The sequence below is a fragment of the Moschus berezovskii genome, chromosome 4, assembly GCF_049115385.1.
Source record: "Moschus berezovskii isolate FMDL1 chromosome 4, NW_MosBer_1.0, whole genome shotgun sequence".
Taxonomy (NCBI): domain Eukaryota; kingdom Metazoa; phylum Chordata; class Mammalia; order Artiodactyla; family Moschidae; genus Moschus; species Moschus berezovskii.
Genome location: NC_142463.1, coordinates 1891158 through 1912360, shown reverse-complemented (window position 1 = coordinate 1912360; position 21203 = coordinate 1891158). Strand labels below are relative to the sequence as shown.

At 54.9% G+C, this 21203-nt stretch overlaps 1 protein-coding gene across 1 annotated transcript in view; it reads right to left on the bottom strand.

The window, feature by feature from the left end:
- HDAC4 (histone deacetylase 4) overlaps positions 1 to 10805 on the bottom strand; it is a 288194-nt gene extending 277389 nt beyond the window's left edge. The window contains exon 1 of the mRNA XM_055401686.2: positions 10568 to 10805. The gene's annotated coding sequence lies outside the window, so the exon portion shown is untranslated. The remainder of the gene's footprint in view (positions 1 to 10567) is intronic.
- Positions 10806 to 21203: the final 10398 nt, after the last annotated feature.

Sequence of the window (21203 nt, the reverse complement as noted above, 5' to 3'; positions counted from 1 at the left end):
TGCAGAGGAACTGCAGGCTGCAGATGCCCGAGGGGAACGCTGCCTGCGGGGCACACATCAGCCTCGGCCCCCTCCCTCCTCTCCGACGTCCCCAGGAGGGCAGCTGACTTCCCAGCCAGCCTCTAGAAGAGGCTGACCCACTCGTGGCATCCGACATTCCCTACCTGGCCAAAGCGACTGTTCAAAGTAGACGAGGGACCTAAGCCAGAGTGAGCAAGTGAATCCAGGAAGTTCTGCTGTCCGTCCTGGTGGGCAAGGACTGGCGAGCGTGTAGTCCTGAGAGCAGCCGGCAGGGCCATCTCAGCACCGGCAAGTGGACTTGCCCAACTCAGGGGAAAGAAACAAGGTCTTGATGAGGCTGCAGGGGAGCTGGATCAAGCCCTGCCTGAACCCTGTCTCACCTGCACTTTCCCGAAAACACGTCAGTCCATCCCACGCGCTCAGAACCTGCTGTGAAGAGGTCCTCCCTGAGCGAGGGGTCCCCTCTGAGCAAGAGCTCCTGCAGATACCTTCCTGCTCACGCTGAGAGCCGCTCACAGAGAACTCCTGGTCAAGTGCAGGTCCCACAACCTCAGGGAGGACAGTCTGGCCCCAGCCTGTTCCTCCATCTGCCGAAAGCCACCTGATCCAACCACATAGTCACCTGTCCCGTGGGGGCTGCACCGCTGGGCGCCAGTAGCACCCACCCCTCTGTCTCTAAATCGCCCCCTCCCCTCATCCCGCAAGCACGTCGTCAGGAGCACTGCCGCCCGGAGCTGGTCCGACAGCTCCATCCCAGCCCAGGCACTCAGGCTGAACCGCTTCCCCAAGGCCGCACGAGGCGAGGGGCGCGCTGTCCTCGGGGTCCCGGCTGGTGCCTTGTCAACAACAGTGAAAAGGGGGGAAACGCAAACTCGCAACCAGGTTTGCAATGCGTGTCCACGTCATCCCGGGAGGGGCCCCTCTGTGGACACCCACCACCCCGGCTCACGGGCCACCTGGCAACCAGGGACCTCGGCACCGCCAGCTGGGGACAGATCCCGCAGCGGCCGCCCCGAACAGCGGCAGAGCGGCCCCTGCCCCTGCTGGGCCCGCGCCGGGCGCCTCTCTCGCAGGGCAGTGCCCTGGGAGCCAACACTTGAAGGCGTGCTGCTGAGCTTTCGGGAACAGGATCTCTGCGAGCCACGAAAGGGTGCCTGCAAGGACAAAGACAGACAACAATTGGCTCCCAGACGTGACTGAGGTCCTCCGGGGAAGCGCTCGCCCAGCCGTGACTTCAGCAGACGCAGGCAGAGAGATGCCTGGAGCTGGCGTGGGGGCCTCAGGGAGTCTGCAAGTGCTAACAGACAACAAAGGCCCGGCCGCCAGCCCTCCTCTTGCAGAGAGCATCCCCCCTGATACCCGGCCTGGGGAGAGGCTCGCGGCCACCCGGGGAGCAGCCCTCCTCCAGCCCCGCTCGGGACCCCTGTCTCGCAGGGAGGAGGCACCCCCGCCAGACGCGTGCTGGGTGAAGCCCTCAGACCCGCCGCCTGCACACCCCGGTCTGTCCTCTGCACCCCCGTGCCACCGAAGCCCGGATGGCTGCAGACACCATCCTGAACGCCTGCTGCAGGGCACACAGCACGGCCACGGGCAGGACCCACACCCAGAGGGCAAGGTCCGAGGAGGAGCCACGAGGAGAGGAGGGCCCCGAGACGAGAGCAGAGGCCCACCGTGTGCCTCTCTGCGTTTCAGCCCCATCCTCTCCTTGATGAGAGGAATTCTGAAAACAGGAGCTCCGTCAAGACGCACCCACGTGTGGACGAAGACAATCCACTCCAACACAGAGACACACTTCCTCAGGGGAGGGTTTAGGGGACACCAGCCCTGGGCAGCGGGGAGGTGTTGAGCAGGATGGCCGACGTGACCCTGCCCGCCAGCAGCAGCCGTGCACCCTGGGGCCTCCCAGCCGGAAGGACGGGGAGAGGTCAGAGGTCATGCTCAGGCCACTGCAAATCCAGCCAGACGCGGACCACAAAGGTGAAAGGAAAACAAGGCCCTCGCGAGGAGACACAAGGAGGCACGTAAGCGCCCCGTGACAAGTCCTGCAGTGCGTCCCTCCAACCCAGAGGGCTGGGAAGGAACCTCGCTTCAGCCCTTATGCTGGCAAAGAAAGGCTTTCCAAAGAACGGGACTGAAACACCTACTGTGGATTTTCAGTGCAAAATGTTGTGTGAATTCCTAGCAGAGAGGGTTCTCATCCACTAGCGCACTGCCCGACCACTTCTCCATGACTCTCCTCACAGGTCACACCCCCGGAGTGCTTCCCTCTGCACTTTCCCTGTCAATTACAGGCCCCTGCCCCCGGGGGTCACAGGCCCCAGGGGACAATGCCACTGCCAGCTTCTGCAGCCCCAGAGCTGGGGGGCGGGCTCACCAGGCCCCCCCAACCCCTCAACCCTCATGAGGCTGGAACCTCCGTTCTGGGAGGGCCCTGAGCATCATCTTGGAAGCACCCCACCCCTAGCCCTCCTCAGCAGAGGCCCGGGCTCTGCTGACCTGCTGGTGTCTTTACTCCAGCCATGATACCAAAGGGTCTGCCGGAAAGCTCCCAGGGGCCAGAGGGGCTCAGAGCAGGCTCCCTCCTGATGTTTAAGACCAACAGCTGGATGAGACGCTGGCTCAGCCCCTTCCAGAATGTTCCTGACACTGACTGCCAAGGCTTGGGTCCTGACAGCTACTCTCAGGAGTCCTGGGCCTGGGAGAGGGCTCCGGGTCACACAGGCGCGGGGGAGGGAGGAAGGGCCACCCCACTGGAGGGTGTGGGACTAGGACCCCTGCCCCTCAGCATGGGCCACCCCAGCTTCTTGCCAGAGACAGGGGTCAGCGCCATGCTGCAGGCACATGCTCCAGAAAGAGGCTGGCTGGGCCCCAGGTCGCAGAGGCCTCGACGGGCTAGCCCAAGAGAGGCTGGCCGCCCTGCACAAAGGCTCAGAAGCCTGGGTGGTGTGCAGGCTGCCTGAGCACACACCAAGCAGCCAGCCCGTCTGTGTGTCCAGCTCCTGCCTGGAGCTGCAGGCCACTGGGTGGGATGCCCTCCCCACCCTGCAGCAGGCCCGCAGTGCCGCCCCAGCTGAGCAGGGCTGTGCTCCCCTCCGCCCCCCCCCGCCTCCCAGGGCCTGGAGCACCTGAGTGGGGTTACCCCACCCCCACCTCGTCCCCACCAACGACTCGGCTCCTTGCGGCCGGGGCCTGACCGAGACGGAGCCGCAGGAACCACCTCTGGGCCCCTCGACACCGGAGCGTCTGTTCAGCTCCCTCCTCTCTTGTGAAAAACATCCTGCGAGGCTGAGGCGCAGACGGCCGGCAAAAGTCTTGCTGTCATTCAGTCACTCGGTCATGTTTAGCTCTTGTGACCCCCGTGGACTGTATCCACCAGGCTCCTCTGTCCAGGGAATTCCAGGCAAGAATACTGGAGTGGGTTGCCATTTCCTCCTCCAGGGGATCTTCCCGACCCAGGAATTGAACCTGCATCTCCTGCAATGGCAGGTGGATTCTTTACCACTGAGCAACTGATCAATTAGAAACTTTCTAGAAACAGGCTCTCTGTCACCACCACTCTTCACCCTCCCCTACCAAAGGCGGGGTGGGGGAATCGGGTAGCGGCAGGGCAGGGAGTCACCAAAACTGCTCTCCTCGAGTTTGAAAAAGACCCACTGCAGCCAAGAGCAGCATGCCAGCCAGCTGACAGTCACTCCCAAGAGATCACGCAGCTCCACCAACTACAGGCACAACAACTCTCCCACTCAGAAGGCCGGCTCGGGCTTTCAGGCCCTAAGAACTGACTGACTGCTTCAAGCTCAAACAGCAATCCAGCAGAAGCACTTGACCCACACAGACAGAACACTTCACAAACAATAGAGAACAAACAACCTAACGTTTGTGTTTTTAAAGGGAGCAGGCTCCAAAATGTTCAAAGACATGACCATATGAAGGTATCATGTTAAAATGATGAGGTTAAACAAGAAAAGACTAAATAACATCATTAACTGTGATCTGAAACCAGCAGGGGAAAGGGCCTTTGACAGAGGCAGCGGCTGGCTGTCAGGAACACGGGCCCAGGCCTCCGGCCGAGGTCGCGCTGCCTGCTCTGGGCTGTGCACGAGGGCCCCGTTGGCCACTTGACAGCTGCGGGTTTAAAGCTGTTCCTCCGCTCGTTCCTCTCTGCATCACAAACCCACTTCCCTTGTATTTATGGCGTCTGCCTAAGAGCATGTGATCTCTGGGATCAGGAGTCCCCAGACTGAGGCGGGAGGGAGCAGGCAATCCCAGCACTCGGGCAGACAACGGACGGCTCCACGAGGTCAGGGGCCAGCCCACACCAGGCCCTCCTCGCAGGCCCCGCGCCATGGGCCCAGCCGCTCACGTGGACACTGCCCGGCGCCGAGCACCAAGCCGGCAGGAGGCCCTCGGGGCCCCTCCGCCCCACGGAGGCCCCTGCCAGTAAGAAAGGTGACAGTCAAGCAGATGCCGCAATGAGCCACTGAAATTGCACAGCAGATCCCACTGGGAGGGGGGAGAGGGCGTGAGGCCACGCTCAACCAGGCCCAAAGGCCCTGCTTGGGCTGAGGGGCCAGAGAAGACACCAGATAAAGACAGGCAGTTCCAAGAACTGGGACAGTGTGTGCAACGGCCCAGGAGCCAAGGGGGCTTGCAGGGGGCAGGGAAGCAAGCGGACGAGCAGGACAGGGGCTATGGGATGAGGTGAGTGGAGCAGAGGGCAGGATCACAAGTCTTCCAGGATCCTACCACATGGCAGGGCCTGAGCATAGGAATGACGGGGATGGGTCTGCGCTGGTCATGGCCGCCCGTATCATCTGCACAGCGCAACCCAGGCCAGAGCCTGCCAGACCCAGGAGGCCAGCACTGCCTCAAGAGCTTAGAGAGCCAGAGAATCAGATCCCCTCGGTTCTTCCATGCTAAGCACACGTATCAACTTACCAAGGATTTGGTTTTCCTCCCTTATAAATAATGAGGTGGAAGAGTATTCTCCCCTCCCCCATGGAAATATCAGACTTTTTAAGAGAATGTATTACTATTAAAAAGCCATACATGCTTACAAAAATCATTTTTACATATTGTGCAAAATTTAAACAATATCACCAAACATAAAAGGGGCTTCCCTGATGGCTCAGTTGGTAAAGAATCCATCTGCAATGCAGGACAACCTGGTTCAATTCCTAGGTCGGGAAGACACCCTGGAGAAGGGATAGGCTACCCACTCCAGTATTCTTGGGCTTCCCTTGTGGCCCAGCTGGTAAAGAATCTGCCTAACGCGGGAGACCTGGGTTCGATCCCTGGGTTGGGAAGATCCCCTGGAGAATGGAAAGGCTACCCACTCGAGCATTCTGGCCCGCAGAATTCCATGGGCTGTATAGTCCCTAGGGTAGCAAAGAGTCAGACACGGCTGAGTGACTTTCACTTACTTCACTTAACAAACATAAAGAGACAATGAAAGTTGCTCACATCCCGTTTTCCTGACACCCCAGAAGGCCACTGCTATCACTCTGGGGACCTGTGAACTTGAAAAGCAGAAGGGATGGGTCCCTAGGTACTGTCCCAGACCCCCTTTTTCCTTTCACTTAACACGCCAAATGCTTCCGCTGCCCAGCAAGCCTGCACAGAGATTTCCACAGGATGAAAATATCAAAATGTGTTTAGTAAGTTTCACCTCTATAAACAACGCAGCAATAACATGCATAGATTTTCACAGGATAAAAACAACAAAATGTGTTTAGTAAGTATCACCTTAATAAACTATGTAGCAATAACATTCTATACATATCTGGATACCCATGTGCTTATCACATTCTTCCTAGGGATAAATCCCAATAAGTAGAATAGCTGAAAGAAAAGGAATGGCCATTTAAAAATCTGACACATAAAATTTTCCTGAGAGTAACCAAATAATTAATAACTAATAATGGCCAAAGTTTACATGTGCTTACAATGTGCCAGACCTGCTCTAAGCACTTTCCATGTATTCCGTTCCGTTCCGTTCAGTCGCTCAGTCACGTCCGACTCTATGCGACCCCGTGGACTGTAGCCTACCAGGCTTCTCTGTCCATGGGATTCTCCAGGCAAGAATACTGGAGTGGGTTACCGTTTCCTTCTCCCGGGGATCTTCCCGACCCAGGGATCGAACCCAGGTCTCCCGCATTGGAGGCAGACGCTTTAACCTCTGAGCCACCAGGGAAGCCCTTCCACGTATTAGGTTATTTAAATTTCACAAAACCCATGGAAAATAAGAATTACTATTTTCAGCATCAATGGCTGCTGTCAAACAGCCTGTGCTGATATGGGGGCATAAACAAATGCTTCCAGCTAAAGTTCTTTATTAGGAAGGCTTTTATTGTTAGCCACTGTAATTGCAGATTCAAGTGCTCTGCTCATCATACAATAGGCATGTTCACCGTTTTCTTATTGGTTTGTTAAAGCTCTTTACATATTGACTATTAACCTTCTGTAAGCATAATATTCTATAGAGTTTTTTTTCTCTCACTATCCCTTAACTTCACTTATGGAGTCTTTTGACAAGGAGAATTTTCTTTAACTCTTAAGAGTGTTAAATCTGTCAATACTTTTTCTAAAGTTTCTGGCTTACTGTTACAAAACGAATGGACAATATAACTGGATTAAGTCAGTGGTTTTTCAAAGGTTCTGGTCTTTGGGATGCTTTCTTCCAAGGCAATCCCACAGACAAAACGGTGAAGGCCACTGTACTCTGGCTGAAGCGGACATGGGGCACCGGGTGCCCTGCACGACCCTCACCCGCCCGCAGGCAGTCTCAGGAGAAGATCCATGCGTGGGACCAAGCACCACTGGCCAACAGGACTGTCCGGAGCCTTCTCAGTGCTACACACACAGCACGGAAGACAGCAGAGACCCCACACAACACAGAGTCACCTACAACAGCGCCGGCACCACCCAACACAACTGCACCTAAAAGGCATTCCAAACGGCCTTCTTCTCAAGGAGGCTATGTGCTCCCAAACACCCCCACAGACGAGGCTGAACTCCAGCTTCAAGACCGTCAGCGGCCCAGAAGCAGAGGCGTGGAAGAGGACAAGTCAGCTTCGGGTGCTTAACACAAGCAGGGGCACCAGGCACTACGTTTTCAGGTCCATTGAGGCTCCTCCTCTGCAAAACGGGTGTCTAAGAGGAGCCACCTCCTAAGGACATGGGAGAGAGAAACGGGGCATCCATGGCGAGCACTCGCGACGGCACGTGGCCCCAAGCAGCTGCTCATTAGACGGCAGCTCCCGGGCTAAGCTACGCTCACAGCTGCCCCCTGAACACCCTAGGGGGCGGGGTGCCAGCCTCGCACGTGGTGGAGAACCCAAGGACGACTTTACAGGCAGCCCTCCATACCCACGGCTCCACAGCCCAGATCCGGACAACAGCAGATTGCGTGGCACTAACTGAAAAACCCACAGATAAGCGGACCCACACGCTTCAAGGGCCAACTGGACGAGCGTCATCCCCTCCCTAGGAAAGAGAACCAGGCTGGCTCCACCTCTGCTGATACGGAGGCTGTGTCGGGAGGCAACCTGTGTGGGGCCCTGGCCCTTCACTGGAGGGAACCAAGAAGGCCCGTTTCTGGCCGACAGCCCACCCCGCTCCGGGAACAGGCCCACCTACCCCACCTCCTCAGGCACACGAGCCCGAGAGGAGAAAATGACCTCCTAACAGAACTCGCTGATCTGAGCTCGCTGACGAGTTCCCCCAAAGAAACGGCCTGTGAGCACACGGTGCTGAGTGGTGTGAAGACGCAGCGTCACTTCTGACACCGGGCCCCTCGTCTGACTTGAACCAGAGACCTTGTGCTTTTCTGTAACTCAAGGCCAGAAGACCCCAAGCCACTGCACACCGCAACATATCCCGACCGACCGTCTGAGACTCAAGCCAAGCCCCCTCCAGACTGGCTCCCCAGTCCCCACCCCAGGACCAGCGGGGGCTGCAACCACTGGTGCAGAACTCGCCCTCTGGCTAGAACAGTGGGGACCTGGGCTCAGCTCTGCGGAGGCTGGGCTAACGCGGGTTCCCGGCAGCTGATCCCCAGCAGGGACTTCGGGTCCAGGGGCAGTCGCCCCACCACCCCCAGCAGAGCCGTCCCCCGCCGTCTGCATCTCCCCAGCCCCCCCCGTCAGGTGCCTATCTATAGCTCATGGCGGCTTCTGAACGATGAGAGCCCAGCCGTTTTCAATAGAGAACGGCATGGACGGATTCTCCAGGAGTGATGAAATGTTTCTTCTGCTCTGGCAATTAAGACGGCACAAAGTCGCCTTTCCTCGGGTGCCACCCCCAACATCAAAGGATGAGAATTCAAAGCCATTCATGCTGAATTGAAACCTCACAATGCAGCTGGAAAATGGAAGTCGATTACTGGACATAAATATGCAGTAGTTAAAAGCAAAGAGTTAGAATGAAATTCAACTGCAGCAACCCCACGACGTATGGAAACTTCCAGAACTGGAGTCCTCCTGGTAAACACGACGAGGGGCATCCTTAGAAAGCACGCTTCTGGCCACTGAGCCAAGCTCTGCGCTCTGGACCCACGTGGCCCAGGGGCCATGTTGTTCTGCCCATCTTGCTACAGTAACGGCCCCCAAGGCCTCTGAGAACATGGCATTTAGAGATTTTTATTTCGCATGGCTGTGAAGCTGCTGACCACAGAACATTCTCTCTTGGCTCAGGCTGCTGAGGCCACATCTGTCCTTGGTCCCCAGGCCTCGCGGGCCCCCGCCCCCGCACACACCCCCAGCCCAGGGCTCTCCTGCTGCCAGTTCTGCTCGCAGGAAAGAGAACTAACCCTAAAGAGGGCAGTGTTACATCCGCCTGCCGCATAAACTGTGCTTCTTTTCTGATTGATTACTGCTCTCTTTAGGAAGGTATTTAATCTTTAAAATAAAAGCCCAGAACACAGAAAGCTATACAAGTCTAACAATGTGTCAGGGTGTGTGTTTTTAAGGCAGGAAAATACTTCCCTCCCACACAAATGTGAGTTCTGGGGAAAGATGCGACAGAGCCCAGGGAGTAGAATATCTGGGAAAGCTTGATGGGTCTTAAAAATAGATAATTGAACACAGATTTGAGAATTCTCAGGAGCTACCTGAAAAAAAAAAAATTAAATCTCACATATTTTTGATATCCAAAACTCCATTCTGATGAAACTTCTAAGAGGGTGGCATTTTGCATTTCCAATTATAATAGAGTAATTGTGTTGCCATAGTGACCGCAAAATTCTGCAATAACTTTTGTTGCTTTGTAATTGCTGTAGTGTATATTTGTGTACAAGCAGCTGAGTTTTCTTAATTCAATCCCTCTCCCTCCCCCTGCCTGTCCCCCTCCCCCAGTCACCACCACCACCTTTCCTGGCTCAACCCAAAGAAAATTATCAGAAACAACTAAAACTCCAGGCCACGGCAGATCACGGCACAAAAGAAAAAGTGAAACCAGGCCAAGGTGCAGACCCGCCAGTATTACCCCAGTCTTGCTGGGCTGGTGCTGGGCGAGGGCTGTTTACATGTTTGCTCCCAGGCCTCCCCTGCTTAGGTGGTTTGTGGGAATAAACAGAAAAGCCCGAGCGGAGGGAAGAGGGGAAGGAAAGTAACTCCACAGGCCCCTTCCCTCCCTTGGCCAGGGCAGCCTGAGAGCTGCTGCAAGCAATTAGGTAGGTCTCTACAGTAATGCAATTAGGATTTAGTTAAGAAAGTCATTAGTTTTAAAATAACTTGAGCTTAATTTCTGCAACACTTTATTTGAAAATGGTGTCACAGCAGGTCAATTCACAACATGCAATAAAGAAAACACTCGTATCAGCTGCTGCAAGTTATTACAAATTTCTGATGTGCATTAAATGAGTACACTGGCTTCCACCCCCGGCCTTTCCGACTGATACGCACGATCTCCTGCTATAACAGTGTCAAATAATTCAACGCTCAATGTAAATACGAGATAATTTGCTTCGGATGCCACGGTGTGAGCTTTGCGATGCCGCCAAGCGCGGCTCCCGTCACCTGGGCAGGACGGGGCCCAGGGCTCGGCCTGCCCGCACCCCTCGGGTCGCGGACGCCCCACCCCTGCCGTTCCGGCCCGGGGCACCCCCGCCCGGCGACGGCGCACCCCCGCCCGCCCTCCCGCCAGCCCCGGGAGGGACGTTTTTCTGCAAACTCACAGCCTCGACAAAGTTACATAAACGGCGCCCGCCGGGGATCGGGAGCCCCCCGGCCCACCTGCCGAGGGCTCGGCCTGGACGGGGGCGGGCGCCCCGGGGAGGCCCGCCGGCCGCCCTGCGCCCCCGGCCCCGCGGGCGGCCCCCGCCGGGCCGGGGGGCTGCAGCGGGGAAGGGCCGGGCCGGGCTCCGGCTGCGCTCCGGACGCCCGCGGGGCCGCGCGGCCTGGGCGCGCGGGCCGGGCCGGGGCCGGGCGGACCCCCGGCGTCCACCTGCCGGGCCGGGCGGCGGGGGCGTGGAGGCGGGCGGGCGGGCGGCCTGCGGGCGGGCGGGGGGCGCACAATGGCCCGCGGGCCGGGCCGGGGCAGCGCTTACCGCGGCGGCGGCGGCGGCGGGCGCTCCGAGCCGCATCTCCTCAGCCTGCGCCGCCACCACCACCACCACCGCCGGCGGCGGGCGGGCGGGCGGGCGAGCGCTCGGGCGGCGGCGACGGCGGGGACGCGGCCGCGGCGCGCCGGGCCCAGGCGGCTGAGGCGGCGGCGCGGGCGGGCGGGCGGGCGGGCGCGCGGGCTCGGGCGCGGCGGCGGCGGCGGGGACGGTGCTCCGCAAGCGGCGGCCCCACAACCTCCCCTCCTCATTCACAAAAAATTGACCCACGTTGAACCATGATGCTGCTCCCCCCCTCCGGCACCGAGGCGGGCGCTGATAGGCCAGCCCCGACGCCCGTCAGCGGCCCCGGCCCCGCCCCCCCGCCGTCGGCCCTGCGGCCATTGGCTGCGCCAGCCTTGCATCACCTCCCCTCGCGGGCCCCTCCCTCCCGCCCGGTTTCTAATGAAGAGCTCGTCAATTACGGCTCGGCCCCGCCCTCTGCCCGCCCTCCCCGGGCGCCCGGCGGCCCTCCCATTGGCCCACTGAGGGGGTCGCGGGAACAGCCCCGCTTGGTCCCGCCCATCGGCCCGCGGCCTCCAACTCGCCAGGCCCAACGCCCTCCGAATGCCAGGGATGCTCCGCCCCTGCCCGCCTCCTGGTCCCCATTGGCTGCCGAAGCTGCCAATCCCAGGGGCGGGGCTATCAGAGGACGCTCCGGGCGCCAGCCGCTGGGCTCCTGACGGTTGGCAAAGTGTCGGGAGTCCAGGCGGGTGGTGACTGTCAACACGGGCCGTGGCCCCGGCGAGCCTCGTTCGCCGCCCCCAGAGAGCTGCGCCGCGGGGCCAGCGGCGAGGGCCGGACGGGCCGCGCTCCTGGCGATGGGAGGCTGAGGCACGGGCTGAAGAGGGGAGCCGGTGAGGCCTGGCCGCGGCCGCCATCTTGGGAACGGGCAGCGGTCACGTGGTGCGGCCTGCTCCCGGCGACGCAGGGGCGGTGCGAAGGGCGAGTGCGCAGGCGCGAAGGGCCCCGCCCTGCCCCGCGGCGGGAACGCGGCCCTGGGGGCGCGGGGCCGGGCTGGCGGGCCTTTCCGGCGGGCGCGGGGCCAGCGCAGTGCGCCTGCGCCGGCTGAGGGCCAGGGGCTGCGCGAGCACTCTCCGAGTCTGGTCCGAGTTCTCCGGTCCCGGGCGGAGGCCGCAGACACGGCCTCCCACCCACTTACCAGCCGGTTAGGGCGCGCGTGCACCTCGGGCGGGGGTCCCGGCTAATCCTTCCACCGCGAGTGCTCAGCGTCTGTGCTGTGCCCTGCCGAGGCCTTCAGAGACTCCCCTTGGGCCGCACCCCCGGAGAGCGTGATGGGGTCTGCGGTGAGGTCGGAGCTGTGAAGCCCACTGGGCAGCCCATCCCGCGTGTCACACCTGCCGGCGTCGGGGCGGGCGGTGCTCCTGCAAAGGATGGAGCCTCCAGAGAAGAAAACACCTAGAACAGTGGTGTTCAAACTGCAGCCCTTTCGGAACTGTTTTGTTTATTTGGAAAAAAAACACTCTTGCTGTAGTAAAAATGCTGCATGGGATCTCTATGGTTCTAGAATGACTTCGCTTCCATGAAACTTGATTCCCTGCAAGAGACTTTGAACCTTTCACGATATGTCACACCAAACATGATGACCCGTGCTCAAAAAACTTGAGATTTAACAGCCAAATGTTGTTAGGTAACAGTGTTGTTCAACTAAAGCGACTTCTTTCTTAGAAAGCAGAATATGGGGAGCTCACCTTAGGACTGCATCCAAGGGTGTTTTTTTCCCCTCAAAGGTAAAATGTCCTTAGGTGACAGGCTTTGTAACGTGAAACCGAAGACCAGAGTTGTAGGATGAGGATGGGCTTCCCTGATGGCTCAGACCTTAAAGAATCCACCTGCAGTAGGGGGGACCTGGTCCCTGGGTCGGGAAGACCCCCTAGAGACGGGCATGTCAATCCACCCCAGTATTCTTATCTGGAGACTCCCCATGGACATAGAAGCCTGGCCGGCTATAGTCCTTGGGGCCGTAAAGATGGGAGACACGACTGAGCGACTAAGCACAACAGCACAGGTAAGGATACCCATACAGGCAGGTCGGATAAAACAGGAACACCTCTTAGCTGGAGAACTTGGTCGAGAAGAAAAATCGAATGGACAGACTGCCAAAACTGATGTTATCAGAGATAGTTGCCTTAAGGGAGAGTGCTGAGCCAACACCCTCTAGCCAGCCAGTGTTACACCAAGAAAAAAAGGCTTAAAGCTTGAGCTTTTACAAGTTTCATGGCCCAGATGCTTTTTCAGAGGAGAAAAGTAGAAGTAATTCTGTTTTAATAAAAGCCAATACTTTGTGTTATCTTTTGTAATTATTTTGTTAAATTCTTCAGAGTTTAAATTGGAGAATAGGCAAGTTTAACTGTCAATCTTAGAATAATCGTAGAGACAGAGCTGAAACCTGTTGGAGTATCTGACAAAGTCAGTGGATAGGATGCTGACAGAGACCCGTGATGCCTTATGAAGGCCTTTCCGTTTGGAAATGAGCAGAGATTGGTTTTAATATATTCTAATATTCTTAGAGAAGAAATGTAGCTACGTGGGTTAAAACACAATTTTCAAAATGAAAAAGTATTTTGCAATACATAACTCCAATACTTTGGCCACCTAATGCGAAGAGCTGACTCATTTGAAAAGACCCTGATGCTGGGAAAGATTGAGGGCAGGAGGAGAAGGGGACAGAGGATGAGTTGGTTGGTTGGCATCACCGACTCAATGGACGTGGGTTTGGGTGGACTCCGGGAGTTGGTGATGGACAGGGAGGCCTGGTGTGCTCAGGTTCGTGGGGTCGCAAAGAGTCGGACACGACTGAGCAACTGAACTGAACTGAACTGAAAATGTCTTGAAATAAGTAATGATTAGCAAACCTTGGGCAGTATAAATAGTAATGTCTGTCCTGAGCTTAACTTTGAAGCAGGTGAGTGGTGAATGGCAAAAATTTAAAACAGACACAGCTGAAGGAAATGACTACTAGTGACCTGGGCAGTAATGGAAGCAGTACCCTTATCAGATTTTCATGGAAGGTGAAATAGGACCAGAGGCTGAGGAGCATTTAGATGATAAAAATCAAGGTACAAAGTCATTTCACAGATGATTTAATGTGTACAACAGTCAGGAGAAAATGCTGCCTGCGTGTCTAGTAAAACTCATTTAAGTGCAGAATGAGAGAGACGGGCCACAAAGAAAAGTCCCAGCAAGGAGTTTTGGGATGTGGATTCTAAGCTGGACTCGTTAAAAGGTAGAATCCCAGCCCAGAAATGAGTAGGCCCATTTCTCTGCCACTTAGGCCTCCCGGGAGTCCCGAGAGCTCCTCCAGATGAGTGAGGGCCTGGCAAGGGTGAGGCCCAGTTCCCTTTTCTGCAGAAGAGGAACGTGGGGGCCTGGGCGGCTGTGTCTGTCCACAGATCTCTGAAATGCCGTCTGGCCAAAGGAGACCTGTTCACAGCAGGTAGCAGGAGCTCAATACCACAGGTCTGCACACTGTGAGGGGGTCTCTAAAGCTGGGGCTGAGATTCAAGGTGGAGGGATGGCCAGGACACCAAGTAACGTCCTCATGAGGCTTCCTACAAAGGTGTTGCACAGGGTCCCAACTTGAAGGGCTTTGTTTCAGAAGAACACAAATCCTGGTGTTAATTAAAAAAAAAAGCCCTTTGCTCAAAAATAAAGATAGCACTGAAGACTCAGAAAAAATTAAAAATGCAAAATTAGTTCAGCAAGGTGGTCAGTTATAAAGATCTTCCCCAGTAGTATATTGGACACGTTCCAACCCAGGAGGCTCATCTTCTGGTGTCATATCTTTTTGCCTTTTCATATCGTTCATGGGGTTCTCTCAGTAAAAATACCAGAGTGGTTTTTCCATTTCCTCCTCTAGTGGACCACATTTTGTCAGAACTCTTCACTGTGACCCATCCATCTTTGGTGACCCTGCGTAGCAGGACTCGGAGCTTCATCGAGTTGTGCAAGCCCCTGCGCTAGGATAAGGCTGTCATCCATGCGGGGGGATAAAAAGCTGATATTCTAAATAATGATATATGTTAATATTTATTGAATATTTGCCATGTGGCAACCATTGTGTTAAGCACTTTATATGCATTAGAAAAACAATGGAAATTTCCCAATCTACATTAGCAAAAGAATGTTTTCAATATCTAAATGTAACACAAAATCCCAACGGAACTTCATGGGAATTGACAGAATGGTTGACTAATTCAGCTGGAAGGATAGACATTTAAGAACAGTCCAAAAGAAGAGAAATCAGAGAGAAACTGTGCTTCCAGAAAACAAAACATATTATCCAGGCTCCATAATGACAATTGCATGGTCCTGGCTGAGATCGATGGAAAATAATAGAAAGTAAAGAAACAGCCCCAAGCAAGTGGAAGAACTCTATCAGATATCCAGCCAGTATGTGCACTCTGTGCAAGTACCAATTTCTAAATATTTTGAACATCACTCCTGTAAGGATTTAAAATATAATAAAGGCAGCTGTTCAAATTAGTTGGAAAACGGTGTGGTAGGACCCTTGTCAATCATTCAGAAAGAAATGAATGAAGTTGAATTCCTACCTCATCAGATGGAGTAAAGATTTAAGTGTTAAAAAATAAAGGCCATAGAAATATTAAGAAAAAGTTGTTAGTTGACATCTCTCTAGGGTTATGGAATAGGACACTGCCAACAGTTGTAAAGGGAAATGTTGATAAATTTGACTATGTTACAATTATAATTTGGGGTATCATCGGCAAGGAACTAGATATATCCCAATTGGGGCATATTCCTGCAAGGGAATATTCAGTTCAGTTCAGTTGCTCAGTCGTGTCCGACTCTCCGCGACCCCATGAATCACAGCACGCCAGGCCTCCCTGTCCATCACCAACTCCCGGAGTTCACTCAAACTAATGTCCACAGAGTCGGTGATGCCATCCAGCCATCTCATTCTCTGTCGTCCCCTTCTCCTCCCGCCCCCAACGTTTCCCAGCATCAGAGTCTTTCCCAGTGAGTCAACTCGTCGCATGAGGTGGCCAAAGTATTGCAGTTTCAGCTTCAGCATCAGTCCTTCCAATGAACACCCAGGATTGATCTCCTTTAGAATGGACTGGTTGGATCTCCTTGCAGTCCAAGGGACTCTCAAGAGTCTTCTCCAACTTGGAGAAGGGACTATTACTCAGTAATAAAAAGAATGAACTGCTGACACAGATCATAGACAGATGGACATCAAAAACGTGAAGAACGTCTGATCCGGAAGATTAGATACTACATGACTCCATTAACAGGAACTTCGGGAGCCTCTCCTTGTTTATGAGGATGCAGTCAGGAGCCTGGTTCTGTGGGGGGCAGACGGCACCAACTGCGAACCAGGCCTAAGAGCACTCTCTAAAGCGGTGGAGACACGTTACTGGGCTGGGAGTTACACAGGGTAAACACTGCGCAAAACTTGAGAGGTAAGAGCTGTGCCTGCACAGAGAGATCCTAACCTCTAAAGAAAGAGCGCTGAAGGCAGCATGGCCCCGATACAGGATTGGAGTGAGGGCAGGAGTGGGGCCTCCTGGTGCGTAAACAGACAGATGAGCCTAACAGACGAATGACTGGGGATGGCCATCGTGTCTCAGGAAAGCTTGGTCTCCTCCACAGGTGCGCTGTTTTCAAGAAGAGAGACAAAGATGAGCATTCCAAGAGTGGGGCGGGCTGGGACGTGAAGAGGGAGCACAAAGGGAGAAATGCCCTGCAGACGTGATGAAACACCCCACTCCCGAGTAATAAGAGAAGTCTGATGCCTTATCTACCTTTGATAACAACAAATGCAAAGCAGTAAACACTGTTACACCTTAAGAGCGGGTGTCAACAGGAAGAAACCTTCAGACAGGCACTTAGCTAGACATACTGTTACTCTACCCGAACGTTTTGCATATTTTCGTCTCATGACCCCCACCTCTAGAGCTTCATTTTAACAAAATAAATGTGGATGTTGATAAAGATTTAGCTAAAAGCATCCAACAGTGATTGGAAGATATATGGATACCTGTGTATCTCCAAGTTTACAAAAATAGGGGACTTAACAGCATGGAAAGAAATGTACATGATAGTTCTAAGTGACAAGGAAGAGCTTTAAATGTCATCACAGCTCGGTACAGGTTTTGTAAACGCGAGCGTGTGTAGACACGGAGGAGACAGACATCCATCAGAGCTCCAGGGCTCGCTTCATGCAACGAGCTGCTCTCCATTTGCTCAACCCAGCTTTCTGAATTCTCCAGAGAACATGGATTACTTCCATGTTAAAAAAAAAAAAGATTCTCCAAAAGGACATGAAATTAACCCACAAACGTGGGCTGAGTAGCTGAGAGACAGGCCAGTCAGTGATTCGCAGGACTGCAGGGCAGCTGGGAGAAGCTGCCAAGTTGGAGAGGGCGGTGTGTGGAGGGGTCTTGGAGGGTGGGCTCAAGTTTCGCCCCCAGCCCTGAGAACTCCGTGTCTTCCAGGCACCTTTCTCTGCGGCCTGCGGTCTCCGCATCCCCGAGCCCTGCGCCAGGTCACTGGGCTCCCCCCAGCCTGGCGTCGGGCTCTGATCGTTGTTGGGTGGAGGAGACCTCGCCCGGGTCCCTCCCGTGTAGAGCTGCCAGAGATGGCCATCCCGTCCTCTGTGTTTGCTTTCGGTTGTCTCAGGTCTTGAGATACAACCTGGAGGTCGGCAGTGTGTGGACGCAGGTGCAGTCATGGGAGGAGGGAGGCCCAGGAGGGGGCGGGCAGCAGGGTTGCGTGTCAACAGCAGGAGGAAGAAGGGGACCCAGAGGCTGGAGGCAGGGGTGCCTGGAAGGAGTTCTTGTGAGAAGTCATTGCCGTTTTAAGCCAGAGAGGTGTGTGAATGGGGGATGAGAAAATCCACTTGAGCATGAGGGTATTTTGAGGGGTTTAACTGCTGAGGGTCTTAGCCTAGGTCCCCCAGAGCCGCTTGAGCGCCAGCGGCTGCTTGGAGCCGTGATCCCAGGGGGCTGGGGTGATGGGAATGGGGGCTGGGAAGTAGGGAGGGTCGACACCAGGCTGTGTTGTCCCACTGGCCAGAACTGTCCGCTGAGGGCGGGACAGGGGCGAGTGCTCACCTGTGGAAGAGACCCCTGCGTGGCTGCAGGAAACAGGTTCTGCCGTTTGGACTGCAAATCTGAGGCTCCAGTTACTAGAACTGGACCTGGAACGGGGAGCCTGGGCCCCAGATGGGAACCAGCACCCCGCCCCACACACTTCCCACTCTGGGGGAAAGACCTGCTGGAGGAGGGGCAGAGGGGTCCTGGAGAGCGTGAGTCCAGGTCAGGGGCCCCCCTCCTCCGGTCAAAGAGAAGGACCAAAAAGCCCAGGCAGGAAAAGCTTGACCAGAAGGAGACTCCGAAGACGAAGAGGAAAGGGTGTGAATGGATTTGTTGTTGTCCAGTCACTCAGCCATGTCTGACTCTGCGACCCCATGGACTGCAGGACACCAGACTCCTCTGTCCTCCACTGTCTCCCGGAGCTTGCTCAAACTCGTGTCCATAGAGTCAGGGATGCCATGCAACCATCTCATCCTCTGTCGTCCCCTTCTTCTCCTGCCTTCAATCTTTCCCAGCATCAGGGTCTTTTCCAATGAGACAACTCTTCGCATCAGTTGGCCAAAGTACTAGAGTTTTAACTTCAGCATCAGTCCTTTCAACGAATATTCAGGGTTGATTTCCTTTAGGATTGCTTGGTTTGATTTCCTTGCTGTTCAAGGGACACTCGAGAGTCTTCTCTAGTACCACAATTCAGAAGCATCAATTCTTTGGTATTCAGCCTTCTTTACGTACAAGGATAGAGACGTTTCTAGGTGTGGGGTGGGAGGCTGGGGATGGCATCTTGACTGTATAGTAGATAAGGCCACAGCTGAGACACAGGAACCAGTGCAGGCTGGGAATAGTAGCGGCATCCAGAGCACTTGTGTGCCTGCTGTGAGCCTAGTGTGTCAGAAGCAGCTTGAGTGGGTGTTGGAAAGGGGCCTGGACGGTATAGCCAAGTGGTGCCAAGGGCCTGTCTGAAGCCTCAGGTAGTGTGTGTGTTTGGTGGCACCAGGCCCTTGTTTTTTTCTGTTAGCTCAGAAGCTACATGCAGAGAAGGTGGACAGTTGGACGGATGAAGGTTCGGTGGCTGTGATGAAGAGCCAAAGAATGGGGACCTTGGGTGCCGGCCACAGTAGGGGTGTGACTCACCATGGGGTCCAGCTGGATGGAACAGCAAGTGGGCAGAGCTCGAAGAAGGGCCAAGGGGAGGAACTGGGGGTGTTGTGAGCTGCATCGACAGGCAGGCTCGGGTTAGGGGTAGAAAGCACTGGAGATGTGAAAGGTCATGGAAAGTTGTTGTTCCTTGAAGTTTAATTTCAGCAGTGGAGGAAAGGGCAGAGAGCAGGACTCAGACAACCTGGAAAGAGTCTCCTTGCAGGAAACCTAGGAAGGCTGCCTCGAAGATAAGGTTTTTAAAAACCCAGAGCTATGTGCGCGAGAAAGTGAAGGAAATCCCCAGAGGGCAGCTGTGAAGAAGGAAACAGATTGGCAGCCTCCTCGATGATGTCTTCGTCGGGAGGACACTTTGCTGGGCGCTGTCACCAGGCCTTGGGTTTTGATGCCCAGCTGTGGAGTCGAGCGTGAGGTCCTTGAATGGAGCTGGGTGAAAGGACAGACTCGGAAGAAATCTGCCCACCGGAACAGACCAGGATGAGTATCTCTTTTCACCTTGGCTCTCAGTAGGGAAAGGGCTCCCCTGGGAACTTGCCACAGGGCTTCCCCTCTCGGGTTTGAATTCACACCACCTTCAGGATCTGGGAACTCAGGCCCAAAAGGTCACACAAAAACTAGTTCAGGGATGGGGTTCTCTCAGGAGTGTCTGGTAGAAGCTGACAGCTCTAGCCAGGGAAACACTGAAACCCACAGACCAAGCCTCATCGAAATGAGCTCACAACCTAAAATTACAAAACCCAAAGGGAGCAGTTCAACCATGGACAACAGTCAGCAGAATGACAGACAGAAGGGTCATCTTCCCACCCAAGGAACTGAGGTCAGAGAGGAGAGTTTAACACGCATGTGTGAGAGATCACTAGGGAAATTAAAGAAGAATAAGTAACAGAAGAACAAGACAAGATGAATTTTTGAAAGAACCACATAGAACTTTCAGACATGCAGAATGAAGTCGTTAAAAATTCAGCGGGGAAGACAAAAAGCATGTTAAAATAACAGAAAACATTGCTAGCAAACTGGAAGACGGCTCTGAGGAAGCTATCCCAAAGCAGGCCAGTGAGAAGAGAAGATGGAAGTCGAGATTCAGGAGGAGAGGGGCTGTAATGATGCCGTGAGCTCCTCTCCTCTGCCTGGGGACACGCCCAGCCCCAGCTGCTGGAGGAGTGGTCTGCTGATGGCTCCCAGCTGCGTCCTTCGGCAAAAGGAGTTGCCGCACCTGGAAGTGCTTCGGAGGTCACCCCCTTCCCCAAGAGGGGACACCCCCCCAAAAGGGCAATGTCTGATCGATAGTAGTGGAAAAGGTAGAACACCCCCTGAGCTCCCCATGGGATTGGGCTGAGCTGAGGCTTGAGCCTGAATCACACCTCTGCCGAGCTTCTCTCCTGCCCCGCCGCGGCCCCCGAGCAGCTCCCCGCCGAGTCGTCTGCATGAGCGTCCCGACTCCAGCTCTGCCAGGGAGCCTGATCCACTGCAAGGTGTGCCAGCGGCGGAGACTGGAGGAGGGGCTGCGAGAGCTGATGCAGAGGACCCTCAGCTTCAGGAAGTCCTCCAAGTCCTGAGGACGGGAAAGAACAGTAATCACACGCTTTTCATACTGCGGTGGTATTGCTCAACGCCAGTGTGAAAGATCATGACACGCTGAAGAATTCTTCAAGAGACGGGAACGCCAGACCCCTGACCCGCCTCCTGAGAAACCTGTGTGCAGGTCAGGAAGCAAGAGTTAGAACTGGACGTGGAACAGCAGACTGCTTCCAAACCCTGAAAGGAGTACGTCAGTTCAGTTCAGTTCAGTTGCTCAGTCGTGTCCGACCCTTTGCAATCACATGGATTACAGTACACCAGGCCTACGTGTCCATCAACTCCTGGAGTTCAGTCAAATTCATGTCCATTGAGTTGATGATGCCATCCAACCATCTCATCCTCTGTCGTCCCCTTCTCCTCCCACCTTGAATCTTTCCCAGCATCAGGGTCTTTTCAAATGAGTCAGTTCTTCACATCAGGTGGCCAAAGTACTGGAGTTTCAGCTTCAGCATCAGACCTTCCAATGAACACCCAGGACCGATTTCCTTTAGGATGGACCGGTTGGACCTCCTTTCAGTCCAACGGACTCTCAAGAGTCTTCTCCAGCACCACAGTTCAAAAGCATCAATTCTTCGATGCTCAGCTTTCTTTATAGTCCAACTCTCACATCCATACATGACCACTGGAAAAACCATAGCCTTGACTAGACGGACCTTTTTTGGCAAAATAATGTCTCTGCTTTTTAATATGCTATCTAGGTTGGTCACAATTTTTCTTTCAAGGAGCAAGCATCTTTTAATTTCATGGCTGCAGTCACCATCTGCAGTGAT